Genomic DNA, 24,626 nt, shown 5'->3' on the forward strand with positions numbered 1-24,626 from the left:
CCCTTCAGTCACGTTTGTTTTGACTTCTCTGTGAAGAAATGGGAAGTGATCATGTTCAGCTTCTTTTACACACTGAGGTACGATGGCTTTCACGAGGCAGGGTGCTTACTCGTCTCTTCGAATTACGTAACGAAGCACAGATTTTTTTTTTTATCCGATTCAAAATTTCCCCTTTCTGACCACCTCAGTGATTTTGAGTGACTTGTAAAATTGTCCAACCTCTCTGATATTTTCAATCTCCTAAATGGAGTGAACTTGAGTGAACTTCTTCAAGGCAAATCAGTGACTGCGTTTCAAGTCCAAAATAAAATCGAAGCCACAATAAAGAAACTGGACTTGTGGACCAAGTGAATTTGCAAATCAAACTCAGAATCATTTGAGAATTTGCCGTTTTTTGACAGAAGAAGCCATGAGCCTACCTGCCTCGGTTAGTTCAGGTTCAGGTTACCTGGATTGAACATTTCTTGTAAACTTGTGTGATGAAGCCATCACAAGTTTAAGTGCAAAAGAGCACAACAGCCTTACTGACTTTTATTTGCTTTAAAATTAACGTTTTCTCAAAAATCTTTGACAGATTTTTGCATTCATACTCTCTCCGAGTATCCAGATCTTTCTGACAAAGCTATGAGGTTTCTGATGCCATTTCCAACAACATACCTATGCAAAGCTGGATTTTCCGCATTGGTGGCACTCAAGACAAAATATCAGAACAAGCTTAATGTCAAGCCACTTCAACCCGACATACAGCAGTTAATAAATGTTAAACAACACCAACATTCGCATTAGGTGAGTGACAAAGATTGTAGTTTATGAGGCCAGAAGTTTTTTTTATTATTATTATTTACTTTTTATTTTATTTATTTTCTTGCATGTTATCCATTTTACCTAAGTTTGTTTCATGGCTGCATGCAGCGCAGCTGCTCATTGGTTTCTCGCCGGTTTTCTCTCTTGATTTTTCACTCAATATCTGCTCTCAATTTGCACTTGTCACTCGAGTCTGACTCTAGTCTTGCTTTGTCCAGTGCTCCAGTTCTCTGCCGGTTTTGACTGCTCGACTCAACATTGCTCTGCACATTCCCTCCTGACTGATTGCTCCACTGACTTTCTACCCGCTGTCGACCTCTGCCTGGATCTGGTTTTCCCGTTTTGCTGAGCGGTGCCAGCCTGAGTTATTTTCTTTTCATTGCTAGTTCACTCAATAAAGACAGTTAACAATCTAGCTTTTGAGTAGTGATGGGAAGTTCGGTTCTTTTCCGCGAACCGGTTCTTTCAGATAGTTCGATTCAATAAACCGGTTGAAAAAAACGGTTCACCGGTTCTTTTACGCTCCGACGTCTTTTTTTACAGTCTATGATCGCAGGCCGGGATGAAAAAAAACGTAACACATTCAAATATATAAAGTCAGTAATCATAACATCAGTCAACTATAATCTGAAGCGTTTCTTACAATTTAGTTCTGCAAAGCATCCAAACACATGACATATACAGGCAGTGATGTGCAAACAAAGTTTTACAGTTATAAAGTGAATAAATTATTAGTCTTCATCAGAGCAGAAACCATGATCCTCTTACATTACGATTTATTTGTAATTAAATAAACGTACGTTTCGCCAGATTGGCCCCTTCGAGTCATAAACTAAGTCATTAGTTTTTTCAAAATTAAGTCATAAACATATTTCCAGTATGTTTTATATTATCACACTGTCCGATGTTCAACAAAACTTGACTAACGTACTTTTCGTGCTCTTGAAAAATTGCACGCATGCGCAGTATCATCAGCTCACCGGTTCTCAAATCGGACATGTCCGAAAGAAGCGGTTCTCGGTTGTGTACTGATGATTTGAAAACCGCTGCAACCGGTTCTTGACTCGAGAACGAGAACGGTGACAGGCCGTGTATGTTCGTTCGTGTACGCCGCGTACGCGCACTCATATCAGCTGCTCTGCTGCTCGTGCTCATCATCATCAGTTCTCTCTTTACAGCAGGTTAAGTCACTGTACTGTTGGAGTAACCGAATAACTCTGGGATGTTGGTTTATTTCGAGAGGTAGTGTCAGGCACGTCAAAAAGTGAGTAACTTTAGTAATTTGTGGATTCGTGTTTGCTAACTGGATATGCGAACTATTTGGAACGATTCAGACCGATTTGGTGAACTGGTTCGACCGGTTCACTGAAAAGAACCGGTTAAAAAGAACGATTCGTTCGCGAACCGGACATCACTACTTCGGAGTAATTTTTAATTTTTTTTGCAGTGAGCTGCGGAAACATGTGTTTGGTTGTGTTGGGAACCACTGGTCTAGGGTAATATGCAAAGAAGAAACATGGAAAAATTGTTCTATATACCATGCAGACAGAGAACATCATCAATACAATGATATGTGCCATGTTTTTTTTTTAACCTACTTTTTTTCTTGCCACAGACATCAAGCGTTTGCTAATAAGGGAATGTTGTGTCTCTGCAGTTAATGTTGTAAAGTGCCCTTACATGCATGTATAGTGTACAGTGCCACAAGATAATTATATATATAATATGTAATATAATTTTCACGATCACCAGTGAGAGTGCCCATCATTGCAACCAGAGGGCACTCCACCCTGGACTACACACATCATTCGGACTCCATTTCCCATCTAGCCTCATACCCTGGACTGATCACCCTGCACCTGCTACCCATTATACAATCACTCACTCACAAATAAAAGACACTTGCACCCACACCTCCATGCAAAGTCTTGTTTAGCCCTGTCTGACATTTCTGAGTGTTTCCCCCGGATTCTGTATTCTTGTGTTTGACCTTGGACTATTTCACTACATCTAAGTGAGAAAATCCTATAGGGGGAGGAAATTAAAACTTATTACCATGTTGTCTTGAGAAAGTTGTGCTAGTCGATAGTTCACTGCCTGCAATACAGTACTGTTACTTCTTGGGAATATAACTTTGAATATGTACTGATGAAAAGGTATACATTTCTGCTTTACAAACATTGCAGTCATAGCCATTAAATATAAGTTATATAATAATAATAATAATAACTATTTTTATATAGCGCCTTTAAAGTAGCTTCTCAAGGCGCTTTACATAAAACAAGCAAATGAGAATACAACACACACACAAAGTAAAACAAGTTATAGATATACATATGAAAGATAAAAAACAAGACAATCAAGAAAAAGCTACCCTAAAAAAATTAGTTTTTAAATATGATTTAAAAATACTTAAATTCTGTGCATCTCTGATGTGAGGAGGGAATGCATTCCAAAGCTTAGGATGAGAAGGCCCTATCCCTTACAGAACGCAACTGTGTCTGTGGGACTGCCAAAATACCAGCTTGTGAGGAGCGTAAGTGACGCTTGGGTGTGTATAAGGTTAAAAGTGCAGACAGATACTGGGGTGCCAGACCATGCCTTATATGTGAGCATGAGGACTTTAAAATCAACTCAGAACTTGACCGGAAGCTAGTGCAAGGACTGGAGAATTGGTGTAATGTGCTCATTTCTCCTGACTCCTGTCAGGATCTTAGCAGCTGAATTTTGCACACATTGTAGTTTGTTAAGGGTGCATTTAGGAACCCCAGCCAGCAGTGTGTTGCAATAGTCAATGCGGGAAAACACAAAAGAATTAAGTCTTTCAGTCACAGAGAGCGATAACAGAGCAGAGCCTAGCAATAATTCTGAGATGAAAAAAGGAGTTCTTTACAGTGTACTGAACATGAGAGTCATGAATCAAATATTACTCCTAGATTTTTTTTTATTTGGTTTGTGTTTCCAAAACAGAGCCATCTACATTTAAAAATAGTGAACCAGCTTTACGAAGGTGATGCAAGGTGCCAATAAGCAAGACCTCTGTCTTATCACTATTGAGACACAAAAAGTTTTGGGACATCCATGTTTTTATCTTAGAATAAAACATGGATGTGTTTAAAAATGTGTTAAAACAATGTGTTAAAAATGTAAGGTCCAGGTTTTGACTAGGCTTAGAGTGAATGTAAACCTGAGTATCATCTGCATAAAAGTGATAATTGTTACGTGTTTCCGGTGTGAGTGCGCTGTATTTTGGCTGCCGCTTCACAACGGGCTGTTTGTCTGTTTTGTCCTGTTAAATTGTGTTTTTATGTCTTACACACTTCACTTGGACTTTAACTGGACAATTAATTTTATGTTTCCCGCTGATGTGCAGAGGTGGTGTGCTCCACTATGCCGCTTGTTTTCGTGTTTCATCTGGCCTACCTGAACCCGCCGGCCGGCCTGCCTGGCGTTGTTTGCGGTGTGGATGCTGCGGACGGAATGCAGACGGAATGTCCGCGTCGCTATGTCGAGTTTTTCCCGCTTGTCGTTTGTGGTCTGCTGTGCACTCGATTGGGCTCTGTGGTGAACATCAAGTCATCATCGAGTGTTCCTGTTTGCCGCTTGAGGTCCTGAAATTTGCACTTTTTGGACTTTGTTGCGCCCAAACTTCGAGGTGCAGTTTGCTTGCACGAGGGACTGTTTGCTGCATTTTTACTCTTACGTTACTGTTTTTGTTGCACAGACCATCTAGTCAGACAACTGTATTGTCTCACTCCGGATTATGCATTTTATTTCAATACCATGATTATCTGTGATGTTTATGTACACTGTATTGTTTCTTTGTATTGTTTACTGTGCTTTTCTTGCGTCTGTGTTTTGTTTGTAAAGCGCTTTGAGCTCTGGAAAAGCGCTATATAAATTAAACTTATTATTATTATTATTATTATTATTATTATTATTATTATTATTATTATTATTAAGCTCGAGTGATCTTAAAAGCAATCCAAGTGGAAATATGTAAATGCTAAAAAGTAAGGGGCTTAAGATTGAACCTTGAGGAACACCACTGGTCACAGACCAGAATCCACTCATACATACAAACTGTTGACAATCAGAAAGGTAAGATCTAAACCATGTTAAAACATTCCCAGAAACACCAAAGACAGTTTCCAGACGCTTGAGTAACAGATTGTAATTGACAGTATCAAAAGCGGCACTGAGATCCAGAAGGATCAGAATAGAAAGAGAACCAGAGCCTGAGGCTATTAACAGATCATTGGTGACCTTGACCAAAGCTGTCTCGGTACTATGAAATTTTCGAAAGCCAAACTGAAGGGGCTAAAAAAGATTATTTACTGTAAGATGAGTGTGTAGCTGCAGAGCCATGACACGTTCAAGAATTTTTGCAAGAAAAGGAAAATTTGATATAGCACGATAATTATTTAAGTTATCCAAATCCACATTATGCTTTATTGGAACAGGTGTTACAGCAGCAGTTTTCAATGCTGCTGCTGGTACGACACCAGTACACAGGGAATCATTAACAATGCCGAGAACAGCAGGGCACAATGAATCCAAACAAGATTTAAACAAGCTTGTAGGGAGGGGGTCAAGTAAGCAAGTGGTGACTTTCATACGTGACACCTCTCTAGTGAGCAGCTCAGAGTCAATTTGAGAAAAGGTAGAGAAGGATATGCCAGAGAAACTAGGCAAGCACAATGTAGATGTGGAAACAGGTGCAGCATGAATAAGTTTATAAACATTATCAATTTTAGAACTAAAGAAATGAAGAAAATCATTACACAACTGATTTGAGACAGGGAGAGAAGTGCCAACATTAACTTTGAGAAGTCTGTTTATAGTGTGAAAGAGATGTCTAGGATTACTTTGATTGCTATCTATAATCTGAGAAAAATAAACAGATCTTGCAGACTCAATTTCAGCTTTATATACCCCCAAGTGGTCTTTCCAGGACTGATAAAATACATTCAGACCTGAGTCACGCCACTTGCGCTCCAATTTATGGCAGGCTGCTTTCTTAGAAAGCAGGTCGTCATTATACCAAGGGGCAGAATGAGCAAAAGAGACACTGCAAGACTTCAAGGGAGCAAAAGAATCCAAATTAGATGCAAGAACAGTATTCAGCTGTAAAATCTTATCTTCAAGAGAAGCTGACTGGAGATCACTAAGAGAGGGAACAACAGATTTGACAAATCTGACGGATTAATTCATTTCCATTTACGGAAATTAACAGTGTGTGAAGATGGCATACATGGAAGAGGCAGTTCCAGGTTAAAGAAAATTGCTAGGTGATCAGAAAGACCATTGTCGACAGAAAACAGCTGTGACACAATTGCATTGTTTGCCATCACAAGGTCTAATGTGTGATCTTTATTGTGCATTGTCCCGCTAATAAAAATAGAAAATCCTTTGCCATCATACAGTCATTTTTGTCAATGTGTATATTGAAGTCCCCTAAAATGAGTACGTTCTTGAATTTAAAACTCAACATTGACAACAAGTCAGAAAACTCAGACATAAAAGCATCATTTGCCTTTGGAGGTCGATAGACAGTAGCGATGGTTAGGAGCAGAAATACTCAGAACAAGGCATTCAAATGATGAAAACTGTGGTACACGCACAGTGCTGATGTTAAATTGCAGATTGTGAGCCACAATAATTCCCCCACCTCAACCAGTAAGTCGCGGGAGATCAAACAGTCCGTACCCCTCAGGAGTAAGCTGGTTAAAGAGGAGTCCGTCATTTTGTTTATGCCATGTTTCAGTTAAAAACAATAAGTCCAGTTTTCGATCTCCAATGATGTCCGATAAGAGCAGGGCTTTATTATTTACTGAGCGTAAATTGAACAACGCAGCATTTACGGGGATCTGGGATATCGCAGAAGGCAACTCCGATCGAACGAGCGAAGATAAATTTCTTAAGACCGCACATGTAGGATGATATGCTCTTTTAGTCTGTCGCCGACTCATAGGCACGCTGATGTTGTTGTTTGACGAAAGGCAGTAACTGTGTCCTAAACTGCGATGTATGTACCGTCTTTGCTTCAGCAGGCCAGCGTTACGACAGAGTTCATAAGCATCTTTTTGTAACCTGTAGTTCTGTTTTAAGTTGAGCAACTGGTGTGCGGTGTACCTTGTTTACCGTAAGGCAACAGGGTAGACTCCTCCGATTTAGCTCCAGAGTCCTCCAGAGAATGCAGGCAGATAAAAGCAATAATCCAAAGAGTGTGAAATAGTCCCGCGACATTGCTGAAATAAAGCCAGCTAAAAACAGTAGGTTTAAAAAACCTCGCACCAACATAAAAACAAACAGACGGTGAAAGGAGTGGCAGCCAAAACACGCCAGCGTACCCACTCAACTGGAAGTTAGCTCAAATATCATCTCCTTAATTTCAGATGTTAAAAACCAAAACTTTTCAATTTATCAACACTTACATCATCAGTCATCTTCCATAGCATGTTCAAAGAAGACAGTCCCAACAAACACTGGCAAACCCTGTAGATGTCCTTAATTGCTACTAAAAAAAACCATCTTGAGGCATGAGCCAAGGCTTGATGTTCATCACAAGATCCAGTGAATAAGGTCTTGAGTTTTCCTTTGATACCCAAAGAATGTAGTGTAATAGTTATTATTAAAACATTAAATTGCTAACATGATAAGGCACAAAATAGCACAAGTCTTGATAAAATACTGTACCATGGCATTATCACTGATAGCAGGTGCTACAAATTAAGACGTCACGGTGTTGTCTGGCTGGATGTTAAAGGGGTCATTTAATTTTACATTTTGTAAAAGTCTCTGATGACCCTAGAGTGTTTATGTGAAGTTTTAGCTCAAAATACCCCACAGATAATTTTTGATAGCATGTTTTTGAGGGTGAGCAAAAATGCTTCTTTTTTTTTGTGTGTCCTATTTTGTGTGTCCCTTTAAATGCAATTAAGCTGCTGCTCCTAAGCAGAGGGCGCAGTTTCAAGAGCTTGTGTTAGCACATAGTGAGTGTGTTTACCCGTTCGCGGTAACCTGTTTTCTTTTATCGGAGTAAGGGCATAAACGGCTTAAGCATAAGCCGGTAGGAACAGGTAGTTTTTTTTTGGCTCTTACACCAATTTTGCATGGCATGTAAATGCATTGATGGAGATACTCAAGAAGAAGTTACAACATGTAGAATGCAACAGGACGTTTCTTGTGATTATTTTTTTTTTATTGCAGAATAGAACATGGTAAACATATGTGACACAGCTTAACTATATACAAAACCAGGGTTTGCATATGTGAAAAATAAAATAAATAATAATAAATAATAAATAATAGATGGGTAAAAATAAATAAAATAAGGAGGAAAAGAGGGGAGAGGGGTTGAGTAAATAACACCAACACGAATCTAAGATTACAACTGCTCCTTCTTCCTGGACTTATAGAGCGAACAGTACAGCTGCTTTAATGAGAGATTAAATGGGAAATTTTCCTAATAAATTCTGCCCATGCCTTAAGTGTTTTTGGTTTGGCTTTATTAATTCTCGCTGTTGTGCATTCTAACAATGCAATATTTTTGAGTTCTATAAGCCACATTTTAAATGCTGGGGATGTGGGTTCATGCCAGATTTTAAAAATTATCTTTTTGGCCGCAGTTAGAGCAGTGTGGAGGATCTTTCGCTGGTTAACATTCAGATTGAGCTCACTATCATCATTCAACAGACAAAGACTGGGATGTTTAAAGACAACCATGTCACACAGCTCTGTCAAGACTTGAAAAACCTTATCCCAAAATTTACCAATATGTTGACACTCATAAAACATGTGCATATAGGTCCCCACGGTATTAGAATTACAAAGTGAGCAAAAAGGGGTAGGCAGGCGCTTCATTTTGTACAGGACATATGGAGTAGCGTAAGCCTTGTGGATGAGTTTGTAGTGTATTAATTGGTGGGCGAGATTTTTGGACATTGTTGGAATACTTTCCCAGATCCAATTCCAGTTTGGTTTGTAATGGGCAAGTTCCTTTTCCCATATAGTAGTGATAGGGAGTGTGCCACAGTACTGCTTGAGTAATCTGTTATAAATGAATGACACCGCCCCTCGTGCCTGAGAAAAATTCACACAGTCCAGCAGAGGATGAGAGTCATGGTTACAGTTCCATGGTACGCCATATGCACGCATTGCACTTCTCAATCATAAATACAGAAAATAGGAGTGACCACGAAGATTATAGCAGTCTTTCAGATCTTGAAAGGACCTTAATCCGTGATTGTTGAATAAATCACCCAGAACATGTACACCTTGGTCAGACCATGGCTTAAAAACAAAAGGTTTGTTACCAGATTGTAAGTGATGATTATGCCAAATCGGAGTTTCAGTTGTAAACTTAATAGAACTTCCCCTAAAATTGCAGACATCGCGCCAAATCTTAAGAGAATTATATGGGGGTAAATTGATGCCAAAACCATTGAAAATGGACAGACTAAAATTCACAAATAGATATTACAACTTGTAAACACAAAACACAATCTACAAATAGATAAAAAATCCGCAAACAAAGTCCTCATGATCCGCAAATGTAAAACAAGATCTACAAATAGATACAAAGTCCTCAAACAAACTCTTTGTGATCCACAAATATAAAGCATGATCTACAAAAAGATTAAAAATCCACAAATAAACAAATCCTGATTCACAAATAGAAATCAGTGACTTGTACTTGAAAACCAGAATTTGAATGAATGTAAAGTGACTTGTTTGCAGGTGAAGATCATGTTCTGTTTGTAGATTGTGTCACATTTGTTTTCAGAATTCTGACACTATTGTTTCGCTGTTGTGACAAAATAATGCCATAATCTTTGAAAATGAAGAGACTATCAGTCAAAAATGCATATTACAATTTGTAAACACAAAACAAGAGCTACAAATAAATTTAAAATCTGCAAATGTAAAACACAGTCTGTAAATAGATTCCAAATCTGCAAACAAACTCCTCATGATCCGCAAATGTAAAACAAAATCTACAAATAGATAAAAAATCCACAAACAGACTCTTCATGATTCACAAATAGAAATCAGTGACTTGTACTTGACAACCAGAATTTGAATGAATGCAAAGTGATTTGTCTGCGCATGAGGGTCATTTTTTATTTGTAGATTGTGTTGCATTTGTTTTCAGAATTTTGCCACAGCTGTTTCGCTGTTTTTTCCATTAAAAAAATCTACAAATGCCCTCCTTACAATTTGCAAACAAACACGGTCTAACTTGTATTTTCAAACCACTGTAAAAAGACATTCGTACACATTCTGTGCAAAGCTCAGCATGCAAGTGTTGAATCTGTGTTTGCAGATCACAGGGCATTCACAGATCCCTCTCCACACGTCTACAGATCTTTTTGGCACTATCTTTCCGCAGAGTGTGTGACTACGATCCACACGTGTAGTCAGCCAATCAGGGGTATTGCTTCAATGTGATGTCACGCCCCCTCAATAAGCCCTTTTCAAAATAAGAGCTGACACTTCTCTGATGTGTGGGCTGGGCTCACTGCCATTTACCGTTGCCGGTGTCACAGCCCTGACAGGCGGACAGAGCCTGGGCAGCGCTGCCGTAGGAGTAAAATCTTTAATACGTGGAAGGGGGAGCTGCCTCGGGACCTGCCACGGTTATGCGCGCCTGCCTCGGGACCTGCCAGGGTTATACGCGCCTGCCTCGGGACCTGCCACGGTTATGCGCGCCTGCCTCGGGACCTGCCAGGGTTATGCGCGCCTGCCTCGGGACCTGCCAGGGTTATGCGCGCCTGCCTCGGGACCTGCCAGGGTTATACGCGCCTGCCTCGGGACCTGCCACGGCTATGCGCGCCTGCCTCGGGACCTGCCAGGGTTATACGCGCCTGCCTCGGGACCTGCCACGGCTATGCGCGCCTGCCTCGGGACCTGCCAGGGTTATACGCGCCTGCCTCGGGACCTGCCACGGCTATGCGCGCCTGCCTCGGGACCTGCCACGGATATATAATGCATATATGATATATGCCGATTGATGAATGCGTGCAAACAGTGCAATCCTGTTCTTATGTACCTATTTATCATCTTAACTTAATATTTTATTCGCTCTTATTGCCCATAATAGAGCGCGTCTCGTGGCTCCTACTCGCGTCGCGCCTGCCTCAAGATCTCTCACTGTTTACAGGTACCAGACACTCTGAGTGACACATGAGAGCAAACGGATACATAAATAAGAGCAGGACTGCACAATTTGTCATCTTATATTTTATTCGCTCTTATTGCCCATAATGGAGCGCGTCTCTTAGCTCCTACTAGCGTCGCGTCTGCCTCAAGATCTCTCACTGTTTACAGCTACCAGACACCCAGGACTGATGCAGGAGAGCACAGAACAAAACATGCCACAGCCAAGGTGAGTAAATTGAACAGGTAAAATCACATTGTGGTCTGTGAAATATTGTTTAAGGATCTTTTTAAGTACTAGTTTAGTAAGTTAATAAGATTTTTACAGTCTTTATAAAACATTTCTTTAAATGTTTGTGTCATTCAACAACACTGAAACAGCATTAGTTTTTATTTTTATTTATTTATTGTAATATGGGCTCAGACACCTTAAGAGAAAAAAATGTATAAAAAAAAATATGATTGTAAAAAATGGGCTACACATTGTGGCATTAAGGTAAACTCAAAAGGTTATGCTGTACAAAATAAGTAACTATATTAGTTCTGCAAAGTGACTTTTTAGACTGTATTATTCAACAAATTTGATAAAGATAACAGGGAAGGGGGCACAGAGAAAAGTCCAGACAGTAGCACAATGTGTGGTACAGTAACAGGAGGCATCCCTTTGTCATCAAAACCATTCAGGATCAGAATCTGTGGATGCTCTGTAAAATTGAGTATAATTATTTAAGGGTTTAAGGCTAGACTGAATATTAAAATCGGGAAAAGGGAATTTAAAAATGCCATTTTAACACACTTACCCCAAATGTCCCTTTGTTTGCAAAGCCGTTTCTGCCTGGAACCTGTGGAAGCCCTCTGTCTTTTTTAGGATTAATAGGGTTACCTTTGAAAGACCAAGAGAGGACAACCATTTACAATGCATTTAATTTGATTGTTCTATATGCATCACCCATGCATTTTTAAGCAAACAAAATTATCCAAAAATTTACCTCAGGAGTAAGTACTTCCAAAATGTAGGATATATTACTTAATTCTGTCATGTCAATCTGTGTGACTCTTTTAATTCTATCAATGATCCCCTCTGTCTGTTGCAATAGGCATTGCATTCAACATTGTTACAGTATATTGGTTATATATTAAGTGTAGCTCAAAATGCTAGGAAATAATTGTTTATATTTGTTGTTTTTCTACAAAAGTTACATGTTTGTTTATTACAAAATTGGTTTACCTGTTGTTCATCAAAAAAAGAAATCCTTCCATTAAGTTTCATCTTTAGCTTTGGGGAAAATTTTGGATTTTTATGCAAAAACTGTTTGATCTAATTGTGCCATTTGTGCCAGACACGTGAACAATAGAACACAGCAGAGATTCTTCCAACCCAACGATGGAAGGATATGTGCACCAACAGGTGCAAACATAACACTTGCAGCTGAAGGAAAACTAACAGTCAACCTTGAGTGGATGAAAAACTTCAGAAGTAATCCAAGACTTGCAGCAAAACCCAGAGAAATGGACGACTTCTCATGTCCACACCCTGATACCAGCACATCAGACCAGTATTCGTTATATGATAGATTTCATCAAAAAAATAAACAGAAGCACCCTGAAGTATTATGTATTAAAATATTCCATGACTTGGGTACAGTCTGCTTTACATCCATTTTTTTTTTCAGAGATGCATTTAGACATCTAGACTCCCTGGAAGGGTGGACTGAGCGAAAACCACAACAATGGCACAAAAAAGATCGAAGAAACTGTGGTGTTTTTGTTTGCACAGTGAGTGGACAGAGATTTATGTTTGCTACTTTGTACATTCATTAACATTTACAGTATATAATAAATACTATGGAGACTTTAAGTAAATACAGTGCATTGTACAAAGCCCTTTACATTTTTTTAGATTGCAGAGATGGAAGCAAAAGGGCTCAGCATGTCTTCCGAGTTGCTCCACACAGAACAGTTGATCCACCGTTGGATGTACCATGCCTCCTGTTTGGTTAAAAATATACAAACTAAGGTAAAGCAGTGTCAAGCTCTAACTTAAATAATGGTGGCCCAGATAGCAAAATTGATATGGCCCAGATCTGGCGCAAATTTGACACTTTCCTTTGGCCCACTTTTGGCAGGAATGATGGCACTTGGGCGGTCCGCTCCTGTTTTCCAGATTTGGACCACAAGCAAGCCACAATAATGCCGCATGTCAGCCATGAACAAAACGAATGAAGCAGAACTGGCCCACATCTGGGCAACAGTTCATTTTGATTCTGGCCCAGATCCAACAACCTTGCTGTTGCCCAGATGTGGGCCAGTTCTGCTATATTCGTTTTGGTTATGGCTGACATGCGGCATTGGTATGGCTTGCTTGTGGCCCAGATCTGGCGCAAGTTTGACACTTTTCTTTTGGCTGACTTTTGGCAGGAATGATGGCACTTGGGCAGTCCGCTCCTGTTTTCCAGATTTGGACCACAAGCAAGCCACAATAATGCCGCATGTCAGCCATAAACAAAACGAATGAAGCAGAACTGGCCCACATCTGGGCAACAGTTCATTTTGATTCTGGCCCAGATCCAACAACCTTGCTGTTGCCCAGATGTGAGCCAGTTCTGCTATATTCGTTTTGGTTATGGCTGACATGCGGCATTGGTATGGCTTGCTTGTGGCCCAGATCTGGCGCAAGTTTGACACTTTTCATATGGCTGACTTTTGGCAGGAATGATGGCACTTGGGCGGTCCGCTCCCGTTTTCCAGATTAGGGCCACAAGCAAGCCACAGTAATGCCGCATGTTAGCCATAAACAAAACGAATGAAGCAGAACTGGCCCACATCTGGGCAACAGTTCATTTGAATTCTGGCCCAGATCCATCACCTTGCTGTTACCCAGATGTGGGCCAATTCTGCTTTATTCGATTTGTTTATGGCTGACAAGCGGCATTGGTATGGATTGCTTGTGGCCCAAATCTGGCCAACAGGAGTGGACCGCCCAAGTGCCATCATTCCATGCGGTATGTGGGCCAGAGCGAGGTGTTGGATCTGGGCCAGAATTAAAATGAACTGTTGCCCAGATGTGCGCCAGTTCTGCTTCATTTGTTTTGTTCATGGCTGACATGCGGCATAACTGTGGCTTGCTTGTGGCCCTAATCTGGCAAACAGGAGCGGACCGCCCAAGTGCCATTATTCCTGCCAAATGTGGGCCACATGAAAGTGTCAAGTGTGCAACAGATCCAACCCCTTTGCTCTGGCCCACATACCACATGGAATGATGGCACTTAGGCGGACCACTCCTGTTGGCCAGATTTGGGCCACAAGCAAGCCATACCAATGCCGCATGTCAGCCATAAGCAATACAAATAAAACATAACTGGCCCTAATCTGGGCAACAGTTCATTTTAATTCTGGCCCAGATCCAACACCTCGCTCTGGCCCACATACTGCGTTGAATGATGGCATGATGAGCGGTCCACTCCTGTTTGAAAGATCTGGGCCACAATAAAGCCACAATCATGCCACACGTAAGCCAATAACAAACCAAATAATAAACCAGAACTGACCCTAATGTGGGCCACAGTATATTTTTATTTTAACCCTAGTGGATTAAAATAAAAATCCTCATGTGGCCCACATGCTGCCTAGAATGGTGACATTTTGACAACGCATTACTGTTTACCAGATCAGGCTATTTCAAAAGTCAAGTCACCTTTAATTTAACACTTTATAGACTGTTTCAAAGCAGCTTTACAGGTATAAACAGGAGAATGATTCAATTATTCCAGTTCAATTCTGCTGTAAAGCAGCTCTAAAAGAAATAGTGTCATTGTTCAGCTGAAGTCAGTATGTTTTAATTCAGTTCTGTTCAATAGCTGTATAAAGTTAATCAATTATGAAATCAGTTCAATTTGTTATAAAGCAGCTCTGCAAAAAACAGTCATCGTCCAGCTCAGTTCAGTTCTCATATGATAGTGTCAGTGCAATCAAATCAATATTATTGCTGAATATTAAGTGTCCCAAACTTAGCAAGCCAAAGGCAACAGGGGTAAGGAACCCAAAATCCATCAGGTTACAAAAATGGAGAAGAAAAAAAAACCTTGGGAGAAACCAGGCTCAGTCAGGGACCAGTTCTCCTCTGGCCAATGAACGAATATGGTGTGATGTGATTCAGGCAGCAACACAAGTCAGATTGTGGATTGGTATAATCTAGAATATTTCATATGGTTCCATCAGTTTGAAGATCAAGATACAACACGCCGGCATAGAGTTGAAGCTAGCCGTAGGGGTCTGTGCAGAGGACTTGTCTGGTTCTTGTGGTCTTTGCTGAGGATCTTTGCCGATGGCTGTCAACGAAGTTCTCACAGGGGATCTGTCTGGCTTGTCTAGTTGACATGGTCTTCGTTGACATTTAGGCTTGCGTCGTGGTCATGCCAAGATGCAGGTCCACCATCTGATCTGGATTTGGAGGGGATCCAGCTGAGTATGGTAACCTCGGGATAAGGAAAAGACTCACACCAAAACTCCCATTATAATCAACAAACCTCTTATTTACATTGTGTTTGCACTGTTAGTTACGATGAACGTATTTGTTAGTGAGCAGAATTCGAGTTTCAATGATGAGATCACTGCTTACATACACTCAACATGACTGTGATCAGCTACAATGCTCATTCAAAGTTGCAACCTTTCATGCCACTATCTAAATATAATGCAATAGATCTAAATGTAATGTTATAGTCAAGTTTTTAATAATACATATTATTATGTAATAATGTCACAGTTAATCTCTAAAATAAAAACAACATAAAGAAACAACATAAAGAGTATATTTTAAATACTTTTTAATGGCATGTTTTTATGAAATAAGGACAGTCTCACTGAAACTAAAGCCACGTTCGTGCACCGTCTGCATGACGTAATGTTCGTCATCTGGAGGGCTCACGGACGTCTGCATACCTCGTCCGTGTGCAGGCCAAATTTCAAGACTGTGTGGTGGATGGTGGATGCACTATTTTTATTCTCTGATCCTACCCAGCGAAGTCCCGTTGATGGCACGATTCGTGAATTAAATTGTACTGCATGTGTTGAACTCGGTCATCCACGCACATCTGTAGTTGAGTATACTTTGAAAGATGCGCAGACAAGACTGCACGTGAGATGCGTCTGGCCGCGGAAAGTGAAGTATACCCGGGTCTTAATACAGCTACTGATGTCCACTTTCTCACAACTCATTTACTTTTCAATTAAGACTTCATTTCAAGACGTCATAAAATCAAAATTGACCTTACTTACTTTGTTAGTGCATATTACTAGTCTTGTGGTGAACAATTAATCCGTGCAAGTTAATACACCGAAAAAAATTGTTTGTCGTGGTAATCTTTAATCAAAATCTGAAATGTTACTTCTGGTCTGAAATGGTGTTCCTTCTCTGATAAAATAAAACCACTCCCCCCCCCAACCCTTAGTCTGCTATGAGCAAGAGACGGAGAGGAGGAGCGTTAAATTAAAACTCTGCCCTCTATTCAATATTCTGTTTCGCTTGGAAATATGTCACAACACTGGAGAAAAGACGTTTGCACTTCCGGTTCACGGGGACTTTAACTCATTTAAGGCTGCTCCATTGGTGATAGTTAACAAAACTGACATTTTTGACATTATCGTGTGTGTTATTGTTTCTTCAAGCATGACAGAGAACTCGATACTGGTGGGCCGTCCATGCTCACTATACTGGTGCATGTCTTTCTGTGCGTCGTGTGTGTGACAGGACATTCACAGACAGTGCGTTCTCTTTTTTCTTTTGGTGCGCTTAAATGGTTTAAAAGCATTCGCAGAAATAAGAGCGTAATCATATATTGTAATGCTAGCCAAAGGATGAAACAAACAAAACAAAAAAAACGTATGCTGCATTAACTGTGTTAAATATTTTAATGTGTTAAACTGGAAAAAGCACTAAGTATTTCAGTTGATTTATTCTTTCCAAGCTGATTTGTGGCACATGGAGAGGCAACAGCAATACAGCTATTTGATTTGCGCTCATTTCATTCATAGAGTTTACATTTATTCACTTAACACACTCATTATTGCACAGTGATTTTGGAGGATTAAATATAATATCATTATATCATTATCCAGCAAACACGAGGAGTAACTGTGTGCTGTGTGTAACTGCGGACACCCACGAACCGTACCCGAGTCCACTTAAAAAGGGTGGTCTGGGGTGCGGTTCAAGTGAACTCAGGTACAGTTCGCTTCTGATATAAATGCAAACGCACCAAGTTGTGGAAGTGAACCGCTATTAATGCCGTATTATTTGATAAAAATGTGTGTTTGTGTGTGTGTTTCACTCACTTTCCCGACGAGCGTGACTGACGTGCTGCAAACAGAGAGCTGTAGCATAACTTTTCTCATTTCTGCTCGCCTTCAGCATTCTACATTCGTGGGAGATAGATGCAAGTTCCGTTATGAACAAAACCTACGGTTCAAAAACAAAAATAGTGAGGAGAGCAACGTTATGCATTTTGCCGACTTCTCCTGTGCCATCGTTATTAAGCAACGTAGTCAACAGCTGCTGGTTTGATGACGAAAACGAACCGCGGTTCGGACCCAAATAATATAATGTGAACACAGTCCAGTGGGCGCAGGGAGAGGGGAGAGCAATTGAACTCGCATTCGGTCCAGGCAATCGAACCAAGTGTGAAAGCACCCTTAGATGCATTTTAAAAACCAACCTGTTTAACACGAAATACTATTCTTCTCATTTGTTTTACTATATTTATGGTCCACAAAATAAATAAAGGAATAAATTAAGACAGTTAGGATAGCCTACCGTTATCAGCATGTTATGCTGAAATTTGTCTCTTGAGAATAGTTTGCACTTTGCTTTTTGTGTGATACACATTAGCTCACTTTCTGGCTCACACGGTGTATTTGACCAATTAGACGCGCAAACAGAGGCTTCAATGCTTGTCCGTCTTACACTCAGAGTATGCGCATAGAAACATCCTGCCAGTATTTAATTTTATTTTTAATATCAACCACGTCCTGCTCTTTACTTTCTCATTCATTCATGTTTCTTTATTAATAATGCCAATAGCCCTGCCCACTGAAAGCTGCGTGGACTGTCACACAAATACGAATATGACACATTTATAGGACATAAAGGTCTATGCAGTAAACGAAAGTAACTGGTGAAATGTTTCGAAATGTCCCTTGGCACATCAGAGCACCAGTTTTAATAAAAGCATATGTTTAAGTTCAGCCACTATTTTACATACTTTAACATTTTCACAGATGTTCAAAAAATTCTTTTCGCCGATACTACAAACAAGCCGCAGCCGCATGAATCTGATGAGTTCAGGAGCTCTTGGTTACCATAGAAACGGTGCGGTGATGGCGGTGATGGCCTCAACATCGCGGTAGGCATCTCATTACTGCGGTATTGCGGTTATCGTAGCTCTAATTCAAGCATTCAACATCCTCGTAGTATAATACAAATTAATACACACATATAGCAAAATAGACAGTGTAACTGACTTACAGGTTTCTTAGACAGTCCATCTTCATTCCTCTTTTCCTCTTCTCACTCTGTCTCACATGCAAGTTGAAGTCATCTTTTGATGCAGGATTCTTCTTAATCTGTTGCTGTGAGCCTGATGTTTCTGACAAGTAATAAAACTAGTTAGTGCAGTATAATGTACAATGAATACATAGATGAATGTCCAATTGAATTATAGTCATAATTTTATTTTACTGTTATGCCATAATAAAGCATAAGTAAAAACAATTGTCTACAGTACCGTGCTGAACCGACTGCAGGTTGGTAGACAGTGACTGAAAGGGAATTCATGCTGGTCAATGCTGGTTTTTACAGCAGGAGGATCTACATTGAGGAGACAGACAATGTATCACTTCAGTATTATTGACCACTGGATTTACAGTTTAACTGGGCTACATGGACTTAACTGTATATCATGTTACTTAAGTAAAACCAAACTAACGTTAACTGAATGTATGCCGTCAGACTCGGTCCAAAAGACTCGGAGGTGAACTAATCAACGTTATTCACGAGATATTACATAAAATAGTTAAAAACAATGAACTAATCAGTCTTGATCTACTGGCCGTATCATAAGAAAAATGTAAACAGCGCGAACATAGCAAGTTACTATGTCCGGTCACTTAATCATTGTAGCCTACACAAACTACAAATCTTCTACATAAACATTCATATTTTTTTTAAAATAAAATCCTGAAAATCCAGAGATAGCAAAAGTTGAAATGACTAAGTAACTTAAATTCAAATAGCCTTACCTATGTGTTTGCTTGCTAACGATTAAAGTAATCATTAGCTAACTTTAATATCACATAAATACTCCAATCAAATATAACGAAGCAATCGCCAACAACATAAAAACATTGTTTAAATCCATTATTTTTTATGAAGTCTTACCTTGACTTTACTTTGTGCAGTTTTCAACCGTCAATTCTCCAGCCGATCCTCTCTGCTGTTTAGGCGCCTTTTCCGCACGCCTACTTTTAAATTTAAAGGGCCGGAAATAGGAATTCGAACCAGTTTGAATTCTATTAAATAATGATCTCTAATAAAGTTAGCTGAAGCCTATAACATGATAATAATAATAAAATAAAAATACAAAATGTTTGAAAAGTTAATAGCCTAATATCAAATCAAATAATATCAAAAAGCAATGTTCTCATTGCAGTTTTATGCTGTGCTGATTTACCCATTCATAATTTAATTTATCAATTAATAATATGACAGGCTATTTTTATTAATAAAAAAGTCATTTATAAATGTAAATGTCAATATTCAGTTAAAATGTAAGACAAAATAAATATTTTTATTAATGTTTGTTTTGTAATGTTTTATTTATTAGTTTATTCATTCATTCATTTATGTACTTATTACAATATCAGGGTCACTTGAAGCAGTTTATAAAATGACACTGCCTGCTTACATTGTTAATCCTGCATTTCATTCAACCAATCATATTTGAGTGACAAGTTTACAGTTTATGTCAAGTTTATGCATACAACCAGGGTTTTGTGCCGGTTATCATTTACTTTAAGGATAATGGGTTGGGTTAGGTTTAGGGTAGCATTAGGACTAACTTGTCCTTGGGATATTGTTACAAGTTCAACAAAACATGGACAGTGGAATATGTTCTGCTTGAAACCATGGCAAAGATTTTAACATACAGCAGCTCAAAATGTCACTCTACTAAATATATGTTCCAAGACCATAGTTCACTAATTTTAACTATGTTGTACACATTTCTCAATCAGACACTTTACTTACATGTACAGCATAACTGACTGTAAGAGCTGTAATAGTGCACATCTGTGTTTCTGCTCTACAGTACAGACACACATACATGCTGTGTTTTCATGTTTTATGGGGACCATGCAGAGACATAATGGTTTTTATACTGTACAAACTGCATAACCTATCCCTCTACATTAAACCTACCCATCACAGAAAACATTCTACAATTTACATTTTCCAAAAACATCATTTATTATTACCCCCCTTCCCCATTTATTGTACATCCCCCTCCCCTAGCCCTAAACCTACCCACCACACACAACTTTCTGCATGTTTTGAATTAAAAAAAGAAAAAAGTTTTGTATGTTTTTAAGCCATTTGGTTGTAATGCAAATGTCATTATAGATATTTGTGTCCTCACAAACCACATATACCTGTACACACAAACACACCAATAAAGTTATGTTAAAAAAACCTGAAATATCTGCCTTCTCCAGATTAGCCTGTACAATTAAGTGTTGCATCCTACATCAAATATCCCTGAAAAGTATTAATGATATATTTTCAGCTCCATTTTTAGCTATACATTTAAATTAACCAGTTTTAAAAGGTGCTCCATACAAAGCCAGAAGTAGCCTAGTTTTTTATGATATTTAGAGCATATTTGCTGTGTCAACTGTACCAAATATTTACCAACATTGGACCTAATTGTTATGAACTATTAACATGCTTACTGTTCCATTTTGAGCTTACACCCTGGTTGGCCAGTGCTGACTGTGCCATACATATGCCAAATATGGTCCAAAGTTGGAGTAATGGAGTACAGTTGGAGTTCACATTCAGAATCGCCAGTGATTACACTCTGTCATCTTTGCCAAAACTGGTCCAGATATGTTTTAAGATATCTGGGCCACATTTGCTGCATTATATGTGGGCCAGTTTAGGCTTACATCCTGGTTAGCCAGTGCTGACTGTGCCGTACATTAGCCAAATGTGGTCCAAAGTTGAAATAATGTATCTGGGCCATATTTGTTATGCCATCTGTGGGCCACTTTAGGTTCACATTCAGAATTGCCAGTGACTACTGTCCCACAATTTTGCCAAAACTGGCCCAGATAAGATTAAAGATAACTGGGCCACATTTGCTGCATTATATGTGGGCCAGTTTAGGCTTACATCCTGGTTAGCCAGTGCTGACTGTGCCGTACATTAGCCAAATGTGGTCCAAAGTTGAAATAATGTATCTGGGCCATATTTATTATGCCATTTGTGGGCCACTTAAGGTTCACATTCAGATTTGCCAGTTATTACTGTCCCACAATTTAGCCAAAACTGGCCCAGATATGTTTTAAGATAACTGGGCCACATTTGCTGCATTATATGTGGGCCAGTTTAGGCTTACATCCTGGTTAGCCAGTGCTGACTGTGCCGTACATTAGCCAAATGTGGTCCAAAGTTGAAATAATGTATCTGGCCCATAGTTGTTATGCCATTTGTGGGCCACTTTAGGTTCACATTCAGAATCGTCAGTGATTACACTCCATAATCTTTGCCAAAACTGGCCCAGATATGTTTTAAGAATAACTGGGCCACATTTGCTGCATTATATGTGGGCCAGTTTAGGCTTACACCCTGCTAGCCAGTGCTGACTGTGCCGTACATTAACCAAATGTGGTCCAAAGTTGAAGTAATGTATCTGGGCCATATTTGTTATGCCATTTGTGGGCCACTTTAGGTTCACATTCAGAATCGCCAGTGATTACACTCCGTCATCTTTGCCAAAACTGGCCCAGATATGTTTTAAGCTAACTGGGCCACATTTGCTGCATTATATGGGGGCCAGTTTAGGCTTACATCCTGGTTAGCCAGTGCTGACTGTGCCGTACATTAGCCAAATGTGGTCCAAAGTTGAAATAATGTATCTGGCCCATAGTTGTTATGCCATTTGTGGGCCACTTTAGGTTCACATTCAGAATCGTCAGTGATTACACTCCGTAATCTTTGCCAAAACTGGCCCAGATATGTTTTAAGATAACTGGGCCACATTTGCTGCATTATATGTGGGCCAGTTTAGGCTTACACTCTGCTAGCCAGTGCTGACTGTGCCGTACATTAGCCAAATGTGGTCCAAAGTTGGTGTAATGTATCTGGGCCATATTTGTTATGCCATGTCTGGGCCACTTAAGGTTCACATTCAGATTTGCCAGTTATTACTGTCCCACAATTTAGCCAAAACTGGCCCAGATATGTTTTAAGATAACTGGGCCACATTTGCTGCATATACCCCCAGTTTCACAGACAAGGCTTAAGATAGTCCCAGACTAAAACTCATGTTTGAACAATTTTAACTGAAAGCCACTTGTACTGACATATCTTGAAATATGTCAGAGCCATTGTTTTGTCTCAAGATTCACACCAGTAATGTTTTTTTCTAAGGTACGTTTATAAAAGCCACTTAAATGTCCTAATTGAACTAAGGCCTAATCCTGGCTTAATCTAAACCCTGTCTGTGAAACCGGGCCTATATGTGGGCCAGTTTAGGCTTACACTCTGGTTAGCCAGTGCTGACTGTGCCGTACATTAAACAAATGTGGTCCAAAGTTGAAGTAATGTATCTGGGCCATATTTGTTATGCCATTTGTGGGCCACTTTAGGTTCACATTCAGAATCGCCAGTGATTACACTCTGTCATCTTTGCCAAAACTGGCCCAGATATGTTTTAAGATAACTGGGCCACATTTGCTGCATTATATGTGGGCCAGTTTAGGCTTACACTCTGCTAGCCAGTGCTGACTGTGCCGTACATTAGCCAAATGTGGTCCAAAGTTGGTGTAATGTATCTGGGCCATATTTGTTATGCCATGTCTGGGCCGCTTAAGGTTCACATTCAGAATTGCCAGTGTTTACTTTCCACATCTTTGCCAAAACTGGCCCAGTTGTGTTTTAAGATAAATGGGCCACATTTGCTGCAGCATATGTGGGCCATATTTGGTTTAAAGCCAGATTAGCCATTATTGATTGTGCCACATTTTTGCCAAAGATGGCCCACATTTGGTTTGCAATATTTGGCCCATATTCATTATTTATCACACGGGCCACTTCAGGCTCACATTCAGATTACACATTGCCGTAAGTGCCGCATCTTTGCCTAAAAAGGCCCACATGTGATTTGAAATATTTGGGCCATATTTGCCATGTTACATGTGGGCCACTTAAGGCTCACATACATTTTGTCCGGGCCATAAGAAGGCCTGTAGTGCCACATCATTGCCTAAAGTGGCCCACATCCGTTTGCTATCTGGGGGCGTTTTCTCTAATCTGGATGTATGTATAATCTGTCTAATATTTGAGCAAATATAAAATAAATATTATAAATACTATTTTGCTTAAAATTATGTACTGGTTTGCTCATCTTCTGTTCTTAGGACTTCCCACCTGAGATGACAGCTCGTGAGGCTAAAAACAGATGTTTGGCCCAGGAGATTGATGTTTGCATATTTCAACAAATCTGGACCAAATAAGTGATAATACTGCATTTTAATATGTTGTACTATATTGATTGAGCAGTTATATAAATGTACATATTTCCTCTGCAGAACCATGCATGCAGAGGTCAAGACACTGCAATGGATTCAGTGTAACATTTGTAATAAATGGCTGCACTGTGACTGTGCTGGCATAAATCCAGCAATGGTCACAAAGGACATGGCATTCAGATGTGGATGTGACATTGAAAAGTCATATCCTTACGAGAAGTATGCGGTTTACATTTTCAAACAAATTTCATTCTCTAATCACAACATTACAAATACATTGAATGCTTCTGTAACCCTCCCATTTCTTTTAACAGAACACTATCAGTGTTGAAGCAGGGATTGGTGGTGAACATAATGGCAGATCAGGACATTATGGTAAACAACATGAATACTTCATCACACCAATAACTGAATAAATGTGCCTTACCTTTTGTAAGGTTCTCATCTGCATATCCATTCTCTTGTGACATATACATGCATATCTGTTGGAAGTTTTTGGAAGTGAACAATTAGAAAAATATTATATATTTGTTACACTTATTTCAAAAAGAAATACCGCATGATGCATTTCTTCACATTGTAGGAGCTACACAACGGCTTGACAAATGGCACAATTAGATCAAACAGTTTTTGCATAAAAAGCCAAAATTTTCCCCAAAGCTGAAGATGAAACTTAATGGAAGGATTTCTTTTTTTTGATGAACAACAGGTAAAACAATTTTGTAATAAACAAACATGTAACTTTTGTAGAAAAACAACAAATATAAACAATTATTTCCTAGCATTTTGAGCTACACTTAACATATAACCAATATACTGTAACAATGTTGAATGCAATGCCTATTGCAACAGACAGA

At 39.5% G+C, this 24,626-nt stretch overlaps 2 long non-coding RNA genes across 3 annotated transcripts; one reads left to right on the top strand and one right to left on the bottom strand.

The window, feature by feature from the left end:
- Positions 1-14,639: 14,639 nt before the first annotated feature.
- LOC125269773 lies at positions 14,640-19,478 on the bottom strand. Of its 2 annotated transcripts, XR_007185193.1 has the most exons (4): positions 19,400-19,478; positions 18,747-18,829; positions 18,488-18,608; positions 14,640-17,422 (listed from the first exon to the last, which is right to left on the bottom strand). It is a non-coding gene; the product is annotated as an uncharacterized LOC125269773 (long non-coding RNA). The 2 variants fall into 2 exon arrangements; XR_007185192.1 differs by having other exon boundaries at positions 18,488-18,829.
- Positions 19,479-23,509: 4,031 nt separating this feature from the next.
- On the top strand, positions 23,510-24,429 carry LOC125269475. The gene is made up of 3 exons (XR_007185114.1): positions 23,510-23,988; positions 24,084-24,144; positions 24,353-24,429. It is a non-coding gene; the product is annotated as an uncharacterized LOC125269475 (long non-coding RNA).
- The last annotated feature ends 197 nt before the right edge of the window (positions 24,430-24,626 follow it).

Source organism: Megalobrama amblycephala, linkage group LG6, assembly GCF_018812025.1.
Source record: "Megalobrama amblycephala isolate DHTTF-2021 linkage group LG6, ASM1881202v1, whole genome shotgun sequence".
Taxonomy (NCBI): domain Eukaryota; kingdom Metazoa; phylum Chordata; class Actinopteri; order Cypriniformes; family Xenocyprididae; genus Megalobrama; species Megalobrama amblycephala.